At 53.9% G+C, this 5,000-nt stretch overlaps 1 non-coding gene and 5 pseudogenes across 1 annotated transcript; all 6 read left to right on the top strand.

The window, feature by feature from the left end:
* The first annotated feature begins 448 nt into the window (after positions 1-448).
* LOC142202209 (5S ribosomal RNA) lies at positions 449-557 on the top strand (annotated as a pseudogene).
* A 721-nt stretch (positions 558-1,278) lies between these two features.
* Positions 1,279-1,387, top strand: LOC142201465 (5S ribosomal RNA; annotated as a pseudogene).
* Positions 1,388-2,108: 721 nt separating this feature from the next.
* LOC142201636 (5S ribosomal RNA) lies at positions 2,109-2,227 on the top strand. The gene has a single exon (XR_012715560.1). It is a non-coding gene; the product is annotated as a 5S ribosomal RNA (ribosomal RNA).
* A 721-nt stretch (positions 2,228-2,948) lies between these two features.
* On the top strand, positions 2,949-3,066 carry LOC142201512 (5S ribosomal RNA; annotated as a pseudogene).
* A 721-nt stretch (positions 3,067-3,787) lies between these two features.
* Positions 3,788-3,896, top strand: LOC142201424 (5S ribosomal RNA; annotated as a pseudogene).
* Positions 3,897-4,617: 721 nt separating this feature from the next.
* On the top strand, positions 4,618-4,726 carry LOC142201464 (5S ribosomal RNA; annotated as a pseudogene).
* Positions 4,727-5,000: the final 274 nt, after the last annotated feature.

Raw genomic sequence — 5,000 nt, 5'->3', positions numbered from 1 at the left:
CATAGCTAGTAACCTGCAGACCAATTTACAGGGCAACACAGGCTGAACATCTTTGAGGGCAACGCGCCCAAGGAAAAGAGAAGCCGACTGAAAAGCAGCTTCGCTTCCAGGCACGGGCAACCATCTCACCTTCTTCCTTAGCCGACTCCTGGACAACGGGCTCCGGCCCAGCTTGCTCTTTCTTTCACACCCGGGATGGTTTCTTAGCCCTGAGCAGACCCTGCGCCCAGCCCTTTTGAAAGAGGGCGGCTGCGGCCTGTGACTGGTTGCTGAACCACACCTGTGGGTATAAGGGCCGCCCCCAGCCCTTGCACTGCTCCTGCTGGAATATGAAGTTCCCTTAAGAGAAGGCAAAAAGTGAAGAAAAAGGCCTAGCGTGGAGTAGTGCAAAGAGCTGCCGGCAGCCAGGCTGCAAAATAGAAGAGGAGTAAGTGAGAGGCCTGTCTCTGCCTACGGCCACACCACCCTGAACACACCTGATCTCGGAAGCTAAGCAGGGCCGGGCCTGGTTAGTACTTGGATGGGAGACCGCCTGGGAATACCAGGTGCTGTAGGCTTTTGCTTTTCCTCACTTCCACCAGCAGGGGGTCACTCTCCTCTATGCCATTTTTACATTCACTTTTTACACTGCACACTTGCTTCTTTTACATTCGCTTTCTCTCTTGCACTCTTTAGTCCTTGCAAAATCCTAGTATTCTCATTCGTACCGCTATCACTCTTAGCAGCTGCAGCCGCAGCGGGCGTGGTGGCCACCAGCGTTGTGGCTTTTTACTTTTAATAATAGCAGGCTTCATTTCCATAGCATCTGGGCCTCCCGCCGGGCTGGAGGCCATAGCTAGTAACCTGCAGACCAATTTACAGGGCAACACAGGCTGAACATCTTTGAGGGCAACGCGCCCAAGGAAAAGAGAAGCCGACTGAAAAGCAGCTTCGCTTCCAGGCACGGGCAACCATCTCACCTTCTTCCTTAGCCGACTCCTGGACAACGGGCTCCGGCCCAGCTTGCTCTTTCTTTCACCCCCGGGATGGTTTCTTAGCCCTGCGCAGACCCTGCGCCCAGCCCTTTTGAAAGAGGGCGGCTGCGGCCTGTGACTGGTTGCTGAACCACACCTGTGGGTATAAGGGCCGCCCCCAGCCCTTGCACTGCTCCTGCTGGAATATGAAGTTCCCTTAAGAGAAGGCAAAAAGTGAAGAAAAAGGCCTAGCGTGGAGTAGTGCAAAGAGCTGCCGGCAGCCAGGCTGCAAAGTAGAAGAGGAGTAAGTGAGAGGCCTGTCTCTGCCTACGGCCACACCACGCTGAACACGCCTGATCTCGGAAGCTAAGCAGGGTCGGGCCTGGTTAGTACTTGGATGGGAGACCGCCTGGGAATACCAGGTGCTGTAGGCTTTTGCTTTTCCTCACTTCCACCAGCAGGGGGTCACTCTCCTCTATGCCATTTTTACATTCACTTTTTACACTGCACACTTGCTTCTTTTACATTCGCTTTCTCTCTTGCACTCTTTAGTCCTTGCAAAATCCTAGTATTCTCATTCGTACCGCTATCACTCTTAGCAGCTGCAGCCGCAGCGGGCGTGGTGGCCACCAGCGTTGTGGCTTTTTACTTTTAATAATAGCAGGCTTCATTTCCATAGCATCTGGGCCTCCCGCCGGGCTGGAGGCCATAGCTAGTAACCTGCAGACCAATTTACAGGGCAACACAGGCTGAACATCTTTGAGGGCAACGCGCCCAAGGAAAAGAGAAGCCGACTGAAAAGCAGCTTCGCTTCCAGGCACGGGCAGCCATCTCACCTTCTTCCTTAGCCGACTCCTGGACAACGGGCTCCGACCCAGCTTGCTCTTTCTTTCACCCCCGGGATGGTTTCTTAGCCCTGCGCAGACCCTGCGCCCAGCCCTTTTGAAAGAGGGCGGCTGCGGCCTGTGACTGGTTGCTGAACCACACCTGTGGGTATAAGGGCCGCCCCCAGCCCTTGCACTGCTCCTGCTGGAATATGAAGTTCCCTTAAGAGACGGCAAAAAGTGAAGAAAAAGGCCTAGCGTGGAGTAGTGCAAAGAGCTGCCGGCAGCCAGGCTGCAAAGTAGAAGAGGAGTAAGTGAGAGGCCTGTCTCTGCCTACGGCCACACCACCCTGAACACGCCCGATCTCGTCTGATCTCGGAAGCTAAGCAGGGCCGGGCCTGGTTAGTACTTGGATGGGAGACCGCCTGGGAATACCAGGTGCTGTAGGCTTTTGCTTTTCCTCACTTCCACCAGCAGGGGGTCACTCTCCTCTATGCCATTTTTACATTCACTTTTTACACTGCACACTTGCTTCTTTTACATTCGCTTTCTCTCTTGCACTCTTTAGTCCTTGCAAAATCCTAGTATTCTCATTCGTACCGCTATCACTCTTAGCAGCTGCAGCCGCAGCGGGCGTGGTGGCCACCAGCGTTGTGGCTTTTTACTTTTAATAATAGCAGGCTTCATTTCCATAGCATCTGGGCCTCCCGCCGGGCTGGAGGCCATAGCTAGTAACCTGCAGACCAATTTACAGGGCAACACAGGCTGAACATCTTTGCAAGCAACGCGCCCTAGGAAAAGAGAAGCCGACTGAAAAGCAGCTTCGCTTTCAGGCACGGGCAACCATCTTACCTTCTTCCTTAGCCGACTCCTGGACAACGGGCTCCGGCCCAGCTTGCTCTTTCTTTCACCCCCGGGATGGTTTCTTAGCCCTGCGCAGACCCTGCGCCCAGTCCTTTTGAAAGAGGGCGGCTGCGGCCTGTGACTGGTTGCTGAACCACACCTGTGGGTATAAGGGCTGTCCCCAGCCCTTGCACTGCTCCTGCTGGAATATGAAGTTCCCTTAAGAGAAGGCAAAAAGTGAAGAAAAAGGCCTAGCGTGGAGTAGTGCAAAGAGCTGACGGCAGCCAGGCTGCAAAGTAGAAGAGGAGTAAGTGAGAGGCCTGTCTCTGCCTACGGCCACACCACCCTGAACACGCCCGATCTCGTCTGATCTTGGAAGCTAAGCAGGGTCGGCCTGGTTAGTACTTGGATTGGAGACCACCTCAGAATGCCAGGTGCTGTAGGCTTTTGCTTTTCCTCACTTCCACCAGCAGGGGGTCACTCTCCTCTATGCCATTTTTACATTCACTTTTTACACTGCACACTTGCTTCTTTTACATTCGCTTTCTCTCTTGCACTCTTTAGTCCTTGCAAAATCCTAGTATTCTCATTCGTACCGCTATCACTCTTAGCAGCTGCAGCCACAGCGGGCGTGGTGGCCACCAGCGTTGTGGCTTTTTACTTTTAATAATAGCAGGCTTCATTTCCATAGCATCTGGGCCTCCCGCCGGGCTGGAAGCCATAGCTAGTAACCTGCATACCAATTTACAGGGCAACACAGGCTGAACATCTTTGCAGGCAACGCGCCCTAGGAAAAGAGAAGCCGACTGAAAAGCAGCTTCGCTTCGAGGTACGGACAACCATCTCACCTTCTTCCTTAGCCGACTCCTGGACAACAGGCTCCGACCCAGCTTGCTCTTTCTTTCACCCCCGGGATGGTTTCTTAGCCCTGCGCAGACCCTGCGCCCAGCCCTTTTGAAAGAGGGCGGCTGCGGCCTGTGACTGGTTGCTGAACCACACCTGTGGGTATAAGGGCCGCCCCCAGCCCTTGCACTGCTCCTGCTGGAATATGAAGTTCCCTTAAGAGAAGGCAAAAAGTGAAGAAAAAGGCCTAGCGTGGAGTAGTGCAAAGAGCTGCCGGCAGCCAGGCTGCAAAGTAGAAGAGGAGTAAGTGAGAGGCCTGTCTCTGCCTACGGCCACACCACCCTGAACACGCCTGATCTCGGAAGTTAAGCAGGGCGGGGCCTGGTTAGTACTTGGATGGGAGACCGCCTGGGAATACCAGGTGCTGTAGGCTTTTGCTTTTCCTCACTTCCACCAGCAGGGGGTCACTCTCCTCTATGCCATTTTTACATTCACTTTTTACACTGCACACTTGCTTCTTTTACATTCGCTTTCTCTCTTGCACTCTTTAGTCCTTGCAAAATCCTAGTATTCTCATTCGTACCGCTATCACTCTTAGCAGCTGCAGCCGCAGCGGGCGTGGTGGCCACCAGCGTTGTGGCTTTTTACTTTTAATAATAGCAGGCTTCATTTCCATAGCATCTGGGCCTCCCGCCGGGCTGGAGGCCATAGCTAGTAACCTGCAGACCAATTTACAGGGCAACACAGGCTGAACATCTTTGAGGGCAACGCGCCCAAGGAAAAGAGAAGCCGACTGAAAAGCAGCTTCGCTTCCAGGCACGGGCAACCATCTCACCTTCTTCCTTAGCCGACTCCTGGACAACGGGCTCCGGCCCAGCTTGCTCTTTCTTTCACCCCCGGGATGGTTTCTTAGCCCTGCGCAGACCCTGCGCCCAGCCCTTTTGAAAGAGGGCGGCTGCGGCCTGTGACTGGTTGCTGAACCACACCTGTGGGTATAAGGGCCGCCCCCAGCCCTTGCACTGCTCCTGCTGGAATATGAAGTTCCCTTAAGAGAAGGCAAAAAGTGAAGAAAAAGGCCTAGCGTGGAGTAGTGCAAAGAGCTGCCGGCAGCCAGGCTGCAAAGTAGAAGAGGAGTAAGTGAGAGGCCTGTCTCTGCCTACGGCCACACCACGCTGAACACGCCTGATCTCGGAAGCTAAGCAGGGTCGGGCCTGGTTAGTACTTGGATGGGAGACCGCCTGGGAATACCAGGTGCTGTAGGCTTTTGCTTTTCCTCACTTCCACCAGCAGGGGGTCACTCTCCTCTATGCCATTTTTACATTCACTTTTTACACTGCACACTTGCTTCTTTTACATTCGCTTTCTCTCTTGCACTCTTTAGTCCTTGCAAAATCCTAGTATTCTCATTCGTACCGCTATCACTCTTAGCAGCTGCAGCCGCAGCGGGCGTGGTGGCCACCAGCGTTGTGGCTTTTTACTTTTAATAATAGCAGGCTTCATTTCCATAGCATCTGGGCCTCCCGCTGGGCTGGAGGCC

Source organism: Leptodactylus fuscus, chromosome 4 (genome assembly GCF_031893055.1).
Source record: "Leptodactylus fuscus isolate aLepFus1 chromosome 4, aLepFus1.hap2, whole genome shotgun sequence".
Lineage (NCBI taxonomy): Eukaryota > Metazoa > Chordata > Amphibia > Anura > Leptodactylidae > Leptodactylus > Leptodactylus fuscus.
Note: the sequence above shows the minus strand (reverse complement) of the source record. Positions and strands in the feature narration are given on the sequence as shown.